This window comes from Melanotaenia boesemani, chromosome 13, assembly GCF_017639745.1.
Source record: "Melanotaenia boesemani isolate fMelBoe1 chromosome 13, fMelBoe1.pri, whole genome shotgun sequence".
Classification (NCBI taxonomy): domain Eukaryota; kingdom Metazoa; phylum Chordata; class Actinopteri; order Atheriniformes; family Melanotaeniidae; genus Melanotaenia; species Melanotaenia boesemani.
In genome coordinates, this window is record NC_055694.1 from 29,085,699 (window position 1) to 29,100,470 (window position 14,772).

General features: G+C 39.4%; 1 long non-coding RNA gene across 1 annotated transcript; it reads left to right on the top strand.

Annotated features, from left to right (window-relative positions):
• The first annotated feature begins 6,179 nt into the window (after positions 1-6,179).
• On the top strand, positions 6,180-8,764 carry LOC121652365. Its single transcript, XR_006012587.1, has 3 exons — positions 6,180-6,274; positions 8,087-8,465; positions 8,604-8,764. It is a non-coding gene; the product is annotated as an uncharacterized LOC121652365 (long non-coding RNA).
• The last annotated feature ends 6,008 nt before the right edge of the window (positions 8,765-14,772 follow it).

Consider the following 14,772-nt stretch of genomic DNA (forward strand, 5'->3'; position numbering starts at 1 on the left):
ACCTTCTTCCTCCCCCTCCCCCTCATCATCATCATCATGTTCAGAATCAGTAAAGCAAGCCACATCAGTGTCAAAATCAAAACCATAAGATGTCCCAGGAACGCTGTCCCCTGATAATGGGGTTCTAGGCACACTGCTACTCCCAGACTCAACACTGCTATTAATTTCAGTTCTTTGTTCATCTTCGCTGTCAGAATAACATAGAAGTTGATCCATGTCTCGTTTGCGTTTTCGCCATTCTCTCATTTTCATAGCCATCTGTAGACACAGACAGTTTTAAAATTTTAGTGTTTACAGTTTATCTGTGTGTGCAAAAGAACATGGAAAAACTGTACCTTGTGACGTGTGTTACTCTTACACACTTTCCAATGATTTTTCACCACCTGATAAAGGGATACAACTGAATTAGAAGCACCAAATCAAAGCTTTACAATACATAGCTAAGTACTCTTATTTGAGGTCCCTTTCAAGGTACTCAAGGAACATCATATGTCTTGTCATTATGCAATTTTACTGTGGCACTATACTTCAGTGACTATTAAAAAAAAAAAAAAAAAAACATTCATCATGGTCATACTGCAACAATGCACAACTGGCTTTTACGTAAGCAGTCAGAAGAGAGCGCAAGGGAAAAAAAACAATTCCCTCTGATCATGTCGAAGCAATCTCAAGTCAGGGATGTTTGATACAGGGCTCTGACTTGAGCTGGATGGTGTGTGGCTGCGCGTTATCCGCAGGCGAAATCTAGCAAGGGGGTGGGGGGCATGGCAGTTTGAGGGAAGTTCGACCAAACACCACTGCCAAGCCCCCTCCCCCCTGAGCGAAATCCCCCCCATTACTTATTTTGAAATCTGAAAGTTGGCAACCCTAATTGCAGTGCATGCCGCGTGCGTTTTAAAAATAATTACAAATCAACAATGTTGCGGCATGCAACAAATACTGTTAAACGCGATTTAGAACTAGGCTATTTGGAAATGAGGAACAGGCTAGTGCCATGTGTGGTGAGCTAGCGCGATGATAACTTAGCGCTTAGTGCTAGCATGCGGTTAGTGCTAGCATGCGCGCTAACACTTGCTTCCCAGGCTGCTCACCAAAACCACAGCCGGTCTAGCACATCTCTGCCAAACTCTCTACCTTTAAGACTACACAAATTATTAACATCCACGTCGTAACATCGTATGTGTTACCAGCTTTTCGCCGGCTTCGGGTCTTGCAAAAGCACATGCAATGCTATGCCGTAGCAACAACACGTTTGAAGTAGATTAACACACAGCTAAAACGACAACGCTATATTCCAACTTGACTATCGTTGCTATTCATAAATGACGATGAACATAAACTAGGAGGTCTATGGGCAGACCGAACTTACCTGCAATCTAGTAGACAATGACAGTGCAAGAGCTCCGCTCTAGAATCTTTGGTGCAAAGTGCCAAACGATGGAGGTTCTCAGGTATGCAGGCTTGAAGCGGACGATTCAAATGATACTTCCACTGGCTGAGCCAATGGGGGTGGCTCTTGGATACACGTTATGATATGCCACTCTTCTTTTAGAATTTTACATTGTGGAACCCTGTTTTCAAGTAATGAAATATACCTATAACATTGTTCTCCAGAATGCCTTTGTATCTGCAATTAAGATTTATCTCCAAATTCACTCACCACATACTGTTTCCCCCACCCAAGTTCTTGAATTTAACAGCAATTAAATAATTATTATTTCATACATTTAAATCATGTCAATTACCTTAACCTGTTTTAGACGTCCAAAAAAGTGACGTCCAAAAGATGTCCAAAAGACTGACGTCCAAATTTTCAACTTCATTTTGACGTACAAATGGGGTCATTATTAGACGTCCAAATTGTGGACCTAGTTTGGACGTCATTTTGAGGTCCAAAATTGGTCATGGACTGACGGACATGATTTAGACATAATTTCTACGTCTATACGACGTCCAATGTTTAGTGGGATGTTGCTTAGATTATTCTCATGGACAGCCAGGACTTCACATTTCTGGAGATTAAAAGTCAGGCCAGATGCTCTTGAAAAAGTATTCACTTTATCAATTACTTTGGGATTCATATTACCATTTTTTAACAGTAGTGCTGTGTCATCAGCAAACTGGCTAGTTCTAATTTTTTTCCCCAATATTTTAATTCCCCGGATGTCTGGGGAATTCTTAAGACAAATTGCTATCAATTCACTAGCAATGATAAATAAAAGAGAGCTAATCGCACAGCCTTGACGGATGCCCCAATTAACCGAAAACCTTGGAGAGGGACCCAGGGTGTGGGAAACGCTACTGGAAATATCTTTGCATAACATCTGGATTACTTTACCGAAGTTATTCGTGAATCCAAACATGGCTAAGGATTTAAATAAAAATTGGTTCTCTAAGGAGTCAAAGGCTTTAAAGAAGTCCAAAAAGAGGATTAGGCTCTCGTGTGGGACCAGTGAGTTGTAATCAAGTAGAAGTATCTAGAATTAAATGTGTGTGGTTATGAATATGTGTACCCTTTTATAAATGCAGATTGTCTCATCAGTTATTGCATTTAATCCTCTCTTAAGTCTGTTCACAACAATGTAAGCTAGAAGTTTGTAGTCTACACATAGAAGAGTGATGGACCTCCAGTTAGCCAAATGAAGTTTGTCATTATTTGGCTTAGGGAAGAGAGTAATTAAACCTTGTTTCATAGTCTGTGACATGTTATTGTCAATGCATTCCATGAAGGCCTTATATACGCACGTTGACAAGTGACGTCACGCCCACGTGCTCATTGACCCAGTCTCCAGTTGGAGGGTAAGAAGAGCCGGTGCCCTCCACTGTTAGAAGATGTGAAGTTGACTGCAAGTTACGCTAAATCTAAATCTCGCCCTGAAATATTATTAAATAAGTATGGTTAACACGTGTAGCGCTGTAGGCTGCACAAATAGACGAAAGAAGGACAGTCATGTCAAATTTAATAGGTTTCCAGCGGATGTAAAACGCTGAAAGCAGTGGATAACAGCCATGAGGAGAATGCGACTGGATATGAATTCTTACCCTGCTTTGCATGTTCAGTGGGCAGACACTACGTAGCCTTTTAATTTTTCCAAGCAGATCCACACCTGATGCTTCCGTTTCTTGTCGGTTATCTTCTGCGATGGCATTACGGCACACTTTAAGAAACACACTACGTTCATGCGTTCATTGCTGTGGTACAATATCTGCCCCACATGTCCAGACACAAAGAAGTTATGGCAATCTAGTGACTTGTATGCCTTCATCGCCTCTGCTGTATAAATTCCTGACGTGTTAATGAGGTAGTTGTAGATATCGCCATACTGAACTGGCGGTCATTTCTGAGGACTGTCAACCCATAGATCGTCAGCTATTTTAAATGGGTCTGTAAGCTTTTTGCTAAATACAGTTAGCTTTGCACTGTACCTTCCGCGATCATCTGCACAAAGATGATCTGAATTAGTAATACCTAAATCTTTAGTTTTCATTATGTGAACAGATTTGGTCAAAATGACGATATACTTGTACACTACAATGTTTTAGTCATCACGAAAGCAAATCTTTTTGCCCTCCAGCGTAGTGCGCATGCGCGGGATTACCGAACGTAAATAATAACATTCAACGTGCGTATACTAAAAATCTAATTTCATTCCAAAAATGTTTGAAGAATTTTGCAGTGAGGCCATCAGGGCCGGGAGATTTACCAATGGACATGTGAGAAAGGGCATCACCCAGTTTAGTTTAGATTAACATTTTAGTTTCTGTCAAGGCTTTAAAATTATCGATTTTTGGAGACAGACCTTTAATCGTATCCAAAAAACAAAATTGTCTCACTGTCTATATAATTTGACCTGTACAGGTTCTTATAAAAGTTACAAACGTAATTATCTATCTTATTTTAGTCTTTGGTAATACAGTTGTTAATATCTAATTTGTTTACAACCTTTTTTAAATTGTTTTTTTTTTCTTTTTTCATTTATTCATTTTCTGAACCACTTAATCCATTAAGGGTCACGGGTAAGCTGGAGCCTATCCCAGCATTTTAACAGGTGAGAGGCAGGTACACCCTGGACAGGTCACCAGTCCATTGCACGACTCGAACCAGCAACTGTCTTGCTGTGAGGCTGCGGTGCTAACCACCAAACTACCGTGCAGCCATTTCTTTTTTTTTCTAAATTAATTCTAAATTAATCAGTTGAAATATTTCGGTTATATAGCATGTTAATTTGAGATATTATTTCATACTGTTGCTGTCTTCTCCTTGCAGCGATTTTCTTGCCTTCTTGAATATTAATATCATTAATTTTAAATTTAAGCCATTCCCTTTTAATTTAGGGACTTAATTTATCTAGCATCTTGACTTCTCCAATTAAAGTAAATATTCCGATCGGATTTTGGTTATCAGATAGGATCAAATCTTGAAAATGGGTTGTTCAAAAGGGAAATCCAGATTCCGAAATTGACTTGGATCACGTAATACAATCCTGTTTTTTATCTGGGTAAAACCCTCAGTTTGGGTTGTTCAAAACGTTTGAGTAGTAGTCTAGATAACTTTGAATAAAAAAAACAGGATTATCCTGATCCCAACAGAGGGTAGGATTACAAGGGCGATTTCAGGGGGTAACTGTGGTAAAACCTCAGATTTGGACAAATATCTTTGTAGTCAGTGCATGTTAATGTCTATATGTTGCACCTGACTTTTTTAACCATTACAGGGATAAAGTGGTTAACATAGGGATAGGTGGATAGGCTACCCATTAAGCCTTTCAGCATAGTAAAGCAAGAATAAAAACATGACACTATCATGTCCCCATGAAATAAACTCCGAAACAAATTCAATAACAAACACAAATAAAATATTCAATTTGTACTGTTATTCATCATTACATAGTCAGAAAAGAACCTGTCAAAAAAGAAATTTATAACGATTGCATCCCTCACTGCACTACCAGTCCGTCCGTCATTCTGACAGAATGACAGAGGTTGGGGCGATACCTCAGCACGGGGCTCAGGTGTGTCGTCAACATTGTCACAGAGTGGGGCAGTCCACCTGGTCGCAATGTAATGAAGGACAATACACGCACGTATTATGTTACATGCACCCTGTGGTTTGACTTGCAAGTCGTTAGGGCATGCAAACCGTTTCTTCTATCTGTTGTTGTTCACATGGCCTGCAGCACACACAGATTTACATGCTGAAAATCCAGATTTGGTGATCCTGAAAAACAGGATTTTGGATCAGGGTGATCCAATCTTATTTTGCTTTGAACAACTGGGATAAAAGTAAGCTGGATTACGTGAGCCGCCACCCTGAAAAATGGGATTCCCAAATAGCTTTTTATCCGAATTAAATTTTTTTAACCTACCCCAGAAGTTAACGTCATTGCTGGTTGAGTGTGTCTCTGCAAGGTTGTTCCTTACAGAAAAGAAAAACTGCCTTTTGCTTTGTGGTGTTCCTTAAGTATGAAGGTAAAAATGTGCCAAAATGAACAAACTTGTAGATTTGATGTGAAAACTTGTAGAATACAATGTGAGAAGTTGCACATCAAAAATCTGAACATGTATGTCAAAATTTTCAGCTGTAAAGAAAACTCACACACACGTGAACTGAATTTGAAGAGAAAAAATAGCACATTTGTGACTTGCAGCAGCAGATTCAGGAAGTTGTAATCGCCAAGTTGAGGTTGTAAAGCAAAATGAACACTTGAAAAAAAATTTAATTACAAGTAAACTATGAAAGATAATTTGTCAGATGGACTATTTTTTCTCTGTAACTTCAAATTCGACCTTGACGTCAGTTTGCTTTATGGTGATCCAGACTTTGACAGGAAACTTACTTCCCTTGCAGACATTGAGCAATTGGCACAAAAAGCTGTCGTGCATATCTCACCTTCACAAGACTGCAGCTCTACTGCCTCTACTGATTTCCTTTCAGACATGTCGTCTCCAGAACGTCTCAGCACATGGCCTCCAGGTATTTTTTCCAGTTCCCACATTTGCATTTGATGTTGAACTGGAAATGCGGAGTATGGGAAGAACAACCATCAACTTAAGTTGACACGAGAGCTAAAGCAAGACATTTTAGAAAAGCTTGCATTCACTATATGTTGTTTTAGAATAGAATATAATAGAATAGAAATACTTTATTAATCCCTTTGGAGAGTCCTCAGGGAAAGGCATACCCAAGTGATAAAGAGATTGCAATGGCTGCTTGGGCTCTTGTAACCAAACATTCCTGCTTGAAGGAAGCAGAATCCGAGACTAGCTACAATTGGTCTGTGTCAGCTGATGTCACACTCGGGATAGCCGCAGTCAATCACCATGTTGGTTGCATCCTCGTAGTAAACAAATGTGCGTCGTCTTTGCTGTGTTATAATCTTTGATAAAATGGGAGTCTCGTGTTGTGTGAAAGGCTGCCATACGAAGTCACACGAATAAAAGAGGTAGAAAATTCGGCCACAGCGTTAGATTTTTTTCGGTTTCCCACTTGTGAAAGAGGCTTTGGACAACAGGTTGAGGATGTAACTGAGGCATTGGATGGCCTGGGTCGCAGCGGTGAGGGAAGGACATCACTTTCAACACCATCTCCCTTCATGCGTGTTTGCTCTCTGCATTTTCATAAAGGCAAGTAGGAGAGTTTTTGTTGTTGCTGTTGTTTTTATTGCGCAAGTAATGTTAGTGAATATACTTTATTTGGCTTTTTAAAGCCGCTATATTCACATTGGCTAACTTCACTTGTAAACTGCAGGCAAAGAGGGAGGGAAATAGAAATAAGTTAATCTATGTTTGATCAGTATTTATTTATATTAGTATATTCCACCAAGATGTAGACCTTGGAGAGCTAGAGACCATGAAGAACATCTGATGCTGGAGAGGAAGGTGATCAACTGATCAGAGGATAAGACACAAGATGATGATGATGCAGTTACAGTTACAGTTGGAAGGTTTTTTTATATTTGTGCAGCAAAAATGTGCAGTTTTTTTTGTACATGACTTAAACATGAATAATAGTGTGTCAAAGGCATTTTTGAAGTATTTTGACTTTTCGTTGCCTCTTAAGTACATAAATAACCAGTGTCAGTTTTGATAATGAAAACTACATTACATTAAATTTTAATTACATTAAAAAATCTTGTGGAGATAAACCCTGAATAGAAAACATGATCCATTCAACCAGATAAGAAACTTGAAAGTTTTACTTTTTCATAAAAGTTTTTATTGAAATTCTCAGTCCGAATAAACAGTAGCAGCACAAAGGTAAACAGATAAAATTTCAATAAAAGAAAATAGAGAATATGCACATGTGATATAATTAAAACACTGACGTTGTGGCGTAATATCTTCAGGTAATGTAGAGAGAGAATTTCACATCTTTGCATGGAAATTTCAGCACTGAAACAATATAATGTGCAGTTGTTCTAAAAACAGTGCAAACTATGTGCAAATTTGTCAACAAGAGCAACAATGACAGCAGATCTAGAAGTTTTCTTTAGATGCTGCATGCTGTAGACCTCCATGATGACCCAGAGCTTCAGTGGAGAGTCAGTCAGGTGCTGGGAGTGCAGGACCTGTAGACACACACTGGCAGACAGACAACAACCGTTTACAACAGTGTTCAACCGTTTGCTATATTTAGCTTCATTTATAAGGATGTCTGTATTATTACAGTTTCTGGTTTACAGGCTTTCCTGAGTTATTAATATAAATATGAAGTTGTTTCTTTTGCAACATTGTAATGCATATTAATCATTTATGCTCAGAGTTTAAACAAGTAAAGAAAATCAGAGAAATTAAAGTAACCCTAACCACCAGTCATAACTTCACTAACAGCAGGTGAGCTTACCTTTGCAGTGAGACTGTGTTGTGCAGTCCTGCGGTGGAAATGTGAACAGATCCTGCACCCAGCCATTCCTGAAATGTCTGTGAGATTTCAGAGATTTACTGGTGACTGAGTTAATGGTTTTAAAGCATACTACTAACTAAAATACTGCTCGTTGTGTTGCTTTTTAATATCCGAGATACAACCAGCATGGCGCGGGTGGGGCATGTCGGCAAGTTATGTCAAGTGTCTGACACAGACCGATAGATGGAAAAACAGCATCAAGTTTAAGATGGGCAATTACAGGAACAAGATGAGATGGGCTGCATGTCAGGAGGTCACTGTTAATGCTGGAAACCAAAGTAGAAATAATCCTGAAAATGAACCTTCACATTCCAACATTAAAAGACCCAAGTGAGCAGAAGTCAACTTCCTACCCAACTTTCCCCAAGGAAAGGATACCTCAAGCCTTGAGAAGTTGAGGCAGACAATCGATGAAGAAGTCAAGAAGGCTGACAAGAACCTGCTTGTCATTAGAAAGATGATGGAGACCACGTTTCCCCTGCACCGACAGACCATAGTGATGTCCTGTCCACCAGTGAAGGAGCTCATGGACATCTGGCCCACTCTGAAAATGGAGTATGAGGTAATATAGATCATCTGACTCTCTAAAGTGAAAACTGATTCTTTCTCATTTGGCAGCTATTTGCTGCTTTATAAATGTGTGTGAGATTCTTCAAATTGAACTATGTTGCTGTATTATCCTCCTGTTATTTCATTGTAGTTGTATGCAGAATTCCAGCAGATTACCAATCAGAACCTGCCCAACACATTCTATACTGAGCTGGACTGCCATCTTACTCGACTTATGACCTTATTCAGACAGAAGGCATCAAAAACTGGGAAGACAGCAGATGCCCTGGCTGAAATTCTAAAAATCCATGATGAACAGATTATTACATATTTTATAGGTTGAGCCAGTGGAACATTGGACAGGTTCAATGATTCAAATGAGCTTTTTGAGTTTTGCAATTAGTTCACTTTGTGTTTGCTATTTGTCTGATTGCGGTGGTGTCGTCAGCCGATTTTTCTGGGGCTTTAGCCCCGGGTCTTTTGAGTCTAGCCCCAGCAGCAAAGACCAACGTAAATCACTGTATATAGATGCTGTTAAACTTAACTGCCGCCCGCGCCTCCAGCCGCTCTGCTCTGTTATTTCTCAACAGCCGGGAAACACTGATAGTCGTTTTCTGAAGGTTAGTTATGGAGATTGGGGGTTGTCTTATAATCAGGAGAGAGATTGGAGAGAGGACATATATATATATATATATATATATATATTAATATTAGGTCATTAAATTGACCTCAGAGGCAAGCTATTGTTTTCTAGCTTCTAACCACTTAAAAATCCATGATTTCAGTGTCATAATGAACATAGTGAACATAATGAGTGAGAAGCAGGGGCTGCAGATAGATACTGACATGTAGAGCCACCTACAATATAAAATAGTGTGTGTGTGTGTGTGTGTGTGTGTGTGTGTGTGTGTGTGTGTGTGTGTGTGTGTGTGAGCGACAGAGAGAGAGAAAACAATAAAAAAAAAAAGAACAAAAAAAAAAAAAACACTGAGACACCCTGACCGGTTAATGACGTAATGTTTACATGGTTCAGCAAGCGCAAATCTGCATGGGGCTTGTATATTACCAGAAGCTTTTATCACTTCTAAATACGTGGAATTAAATGTTTGGTGATTTTATTGATCCACTGTGATCTGAAACTTGTATTAAATGTGTAACTTTGGTAAAATATAACTGAAACTGCGCTTAAAAATTTTTAGGTTGCTCATAATGTTTTCTAAAAGCATAGTTTAATATAAATAAGCATATTGATAATGTATGTGTACTTCTTTATACTAAAACAAAACAAAAAAAAAAGAGGAAGTTGCATCACTACGTACTGTATGTACTCCAATAATGGACTGGAAAACGTAGACCAAGGCTGTGTCTGAATGTGCTCCCTATTCCCTACATAGTACCCTACATAGGGGTCACGCCATTTTTTGTCCAGAGAGAAAAAAGTAATGCACTCAAAATTACCTACAAGTGCATCTTGAAAAGTAGTGAGCATCGATGGTCATCGATGATATTCCTACATGGACAGGTCAATATAGACCACAATGCATTGCGGGCAGAAGCTCAACATGGCACAAGTAGGCGAAAAAATCAAGCAACGCGAAATGACCTATATGCAAACAAACAAAGAATAAAATACAACATAAGGAACAAAAAGTAAAAATATTTACACACAACTTTGGATTTGATTTGGAATAACATTTTGACAAGTGTTGTGGTTGCCGTGGTGATGGCTGGTACTCATGTGGTCTGCAGCGAGGAAAAAATAGCCAGCTTCGTGCCAAGAGAATGAACTAAGAGAATGAGCGCACTATGTAGTGTGCTATATAGTGCAGCCCTATGTAGTGAACGAGGGATTAGGGAGTAGGGTGGACATTCGGACACAGCCCAGGATTTTTAGAATATCCTGTTTCAGAAAAGGATGCCGACGCATCAGATCTGATTATTACAATATAGGCCATAGGGTGAACCTAGAATAGACATTCAGAAACAGATTTTCGCTCCACAGTCTGGGGACCATTCAGAGCTGATTTAGTTTTTTTTGTTTGTTTTTTGTTTTTACTATTTTTTTTTTTTTTTTAGCTTCTTAGCCATTTTCTGTTGAGCTCTTTTGTTCAGTAAGATGCTTTAGAAACAAAGTTGGCTGAAAAACTGTTAAATAGATTTGAATTAAATAAGTGTTTATTGTGTTAATAAACTTGAAAACAATTACATCAGCATACAGTTTTTTGATTATTTACATATTCATTACAATCCTTTTCCAGACTACAAAAAGAAATCAACAGCCATTTAACAAATGCAGACCAGAGGTCCTGTTCTCTAAAGAAAAGCACAGGCAAGTTAGCAAGTACAGTATGTAATCAAATGTAGTTTAAGACACTTTCGCTTTTTGCCTTGTCGTTCTGCATGAACATGTCTATGTATATAGTTCGGTTTCAGTTCCTGTCTGTCCAATTTCGATGATTTTTGGGACATTTTCTTCTCTATCAGTGCTGCTCAGTGCATCTCTTTTCTGTTTACCAGAAGCTGGCCTCTGATTGGTGTAGAGCAATCACGTGACGGATGTACCACCACTTTCTAAGTAAAATGTTGTTATGCTGAACAGTAGCTAGTGCTGATTTACGGCCGTGATCCCAGGACTTGGATAATCAGAAGTGTTGGGGTAGTTACTCTAAAAAAGTAATTAGTTACTAGTTACTCATCACTTCTGTAAATTGTAATGACATTACTTTACTCGTTACTGCATTTGAAAACTAACGCCACTACTAATTACGTTACTTCACCATTTCTTAATTTACCGTGTAGACATGGACAAACATCATAGCCGAATCATCACTGCCTGTCTGCATAGTGTTTACTGTATATTGTAAACAAAATGGCTTTAAAACCACAAGAACAACATCCCTGTCTGTGGGAAGAAATGCGCACACTTGTCTCATAATCTTTTTATCTAGAATTTTTCTAAACCTGGGCGATTCAATAGTCGACAGGGGGAGCATGTCTCCTACAATAAACCCTGCTATTAGCTTGTTAATTTCTGTCTTACCGGCTGCTGCGCTCCAGGAAAGGTTGAAAAAAGATTAGCTTGTTTAGGCGGGTCGGCTGCTGAAGAACTCCTTCCACTGACTGGCGAACAGGATATTTCACCACAAGTTTGGACTGAAACTGGACTGAACTGAAAATAATGTGAATATCGCCACTGACCAAAAGCCCGTATCTCTGACTCTCCAGCTTAATTTTTCCTTCTCTTTAGTTAGCGCACAATCAGCTACGTCATGCAAATTGATCTCTATGACAACAAGCCTGGGCAAGCACACACACAGGCAGCAGCATGCGAGTACCACTTAAAACAGATCAGAACTTTACACATAGACAAACACGGCTCGAGTAATGCAGAAAAACACGTTACTGTTGTCCAGTAAAGTAATTTTGTTACCAATATTTTAAGTGTAAACACACTACTTCGTTACCCCAAAAAGCAATATTGTTGCTCCCAACACTGATATTCAGCTTCAAACTTTCAGAGTTAAGCAAAATGCAAACTGGTCTTTTTTTTTCGAGGAAGAATTGTGTGGTCCCCAGACTGTGGAGCGAGATGAAAAGATAACAGGGTTGACCTTACGGCCTAATAATCTCATTACTCCCAGCTATCTCATTATGATGGTCATGTAAACAAACTCATTGGTGTGAGACTGAATAGACAATTTATCTCTCAAAAAGGAAAAAAATTATATGTTACAAGGCAGCATTGCTGGGCCAACATGTGGAGTCAACAACCCCACCTGGGTTTGGAGAGAGGAAATGGGAGGAAAAGTGTGTGTGTGAGAGAGAGAGAGAGAGAGAGAGAGAGAGAGAGAGAGAGAGAGAGAGTGAGAAAGGGAGGGAGGGAGGGAGAGAGAACAGAGTGAGATATCAGCAGAGGAAGACAGAGACATTGAAGAATGTAGCGACTGGTCCAATCCTAAAATCCCTGGATCTGCCAAGTCTGCTGGTCTGGACCACAATCCCGAGGATTCCTCTGGCTGACTGCCATGTGGGCTGGAATGTCTGAGTGTTGGTCTCCTGATTGATGACTCTGATATGATCAGTGATTTTAAAGAACTTTCCATAATACAGAAACATTAGAAAGAGTTAAGGTCTGGATTTATTCAACGTAAACCACAGATTAATGTCTGGGCAACGGATCATCTTCACTGCATTTATCATCCTTAAAATCTTCTCACTGATGTGTATCCATCACATAAATAATCTCTTCTCTCCCCACAGACTGACAAAACAAGTTTACAACAACTTCGTAGCTACAGTATGTCCCATTTCATAACCACAGCTCAGATTTCCATGGACACTGAATTTATTTTTTTCTTGTTGAATCCTCTTGTGCCATGTGGTTTAGAGCAAAACATCCCAACAGCTGCAGCTTCAATTACTTGGAAATTTGCTGCAGACATTTGTGGGTTTTGTGAATTTAAGTGACTGAATGACTCTCATGGTTAGTATTATATATGGAGATTATGGAGATATTTAGTGAAAATTTCCCCTGATAAAGATGACCTTTCTGACAGAAAATGTCCAGCAAGCAGCCAAATATGAAATATTTGACAGGATATGGGTGACCTGTGATGCCTCCACTTGTTGGAAAGTCATTCAGTGGGGGGCCAGAGTAGGACCGAGGCTGTCACATGTCACACAGTTTCCTCACCTCTCATGAACTCAGGCATCATCAGGCAGATCATCATGGATGGCACATTTAGAAAGAACAAGCCTGAGTTCCCACCAGTGCTGCTTCCACTAAAAGGGAGAGAAACTCTCTTATCAAAGTCTCCCTTTACCACCACCATCCATGTTTCTTACATCCCAAAGAAAAACTAAACTTCAGACGTTCAGAGAAAAGATGATCTCTCGTGCACCATCATTGGAGGTGTTTTTAGTAGACTGATTTCAAAACTAGTTCCTGTGCATTTGTGATACTTTCTTTGGCTATACCAGGGACCACCATCCCTGGTCTTTGAGGTGTCCAGTGAATTAATGCAGTCTTTCTGCTCTGTGAAAAGGGGAAAACTCTCTGATATTCAGTTTCTGATGAGTGACAAGTTGTTTCTTAATGCAAAACAGATTCAGGATTTAAAATGAAATGAACTTACTTCATTTTAGATTTTTAGTGAGGCTGGGTTATTTATAACCGAGATGAGGTGCATACCGAATGTGGAGACACCAGGAGCTCATTTTCAATCTGGCGGCAGCAACACATCTGTAAAATGTTAGAACAGAGGCAACAAAAGTCTGGAAAAGTAATTTGTACAAATAAAAGAACAACTGGTGGAGTATTTGACAACTAATTATTGTGACAACTAAATTATTATAATTGGCAACAGGTCAGTGACATGATTGGAAATAAAAGGAGCATTTCAGGGAGGCAGAGCTCAGATGTAAAGATGGACAGAGGTTCACCAGTCTCAGACAAACTGGATCTAAAAAGATAAATGGATGGATGGATGGATGGATATAAATAACAGTGAACAAATGTGAAAGTGTGTTGTACTGTCAAATGTGGATGTTGTTGAGCAGACAGATGTGCAAAAACAATCAAAAGTGTGCAACAGTAAAGGTTAGCAGAGGTCCAAATGCAAAAGTTTCAGAGAAATGTTCAACTTAAATTTATGAAGACTTTGAAGATCCCAGTCAGGATGTCCACAGCATGGTGGGCAAAACGCTCTCAGTATCAGATCCATGTCATCAGAGCTGCCTGCATTTCCACAGTGTAGCAGAGTAAACAAGTCTGAATAAGTATGAGTAGGAAGGTGCGGGCAGAGAGGAAAACCATGCAGATATCCATCATCATCTAAGGCTACCACTCCCATGCATCAAAAAGCTGTCCAAAAACTATAACTCCAGCCAGGCATTACCACTCATTTGAAAGTATAGCTGTGTGTGTGTTGGAGGTATACGTATATGGAGGTATATGTATATATTATAGAGAGAAAAGGGGTAAAGTGTGTGTGTTTTTGTTATTTGTACATACTTACAGCGGTTTGCCAGGGACTGAGTGGAGAGCTAATGCAAGTCTGTTTGTTAAACCCCAAGTCATCTGGCTAAAACCTCTAAATCCCTACACCACAACAGGAACTGCCTCATATTAGCTGACGATCTGAATGGAGAGAAGAGTTGCATCTCTGTCTGTTTGTTTGGGCATGTACATGACTTTTTATGGATGATCGAGCAAGCAGAAGTAGAAGTAATAACAAAAGTAAGCAAAAACCCACAGAAGAATGACTCGTATTGCTCTGTCAATGAAAGATGAGCAGATAGGACTGCAGTCTTGTGTAAAT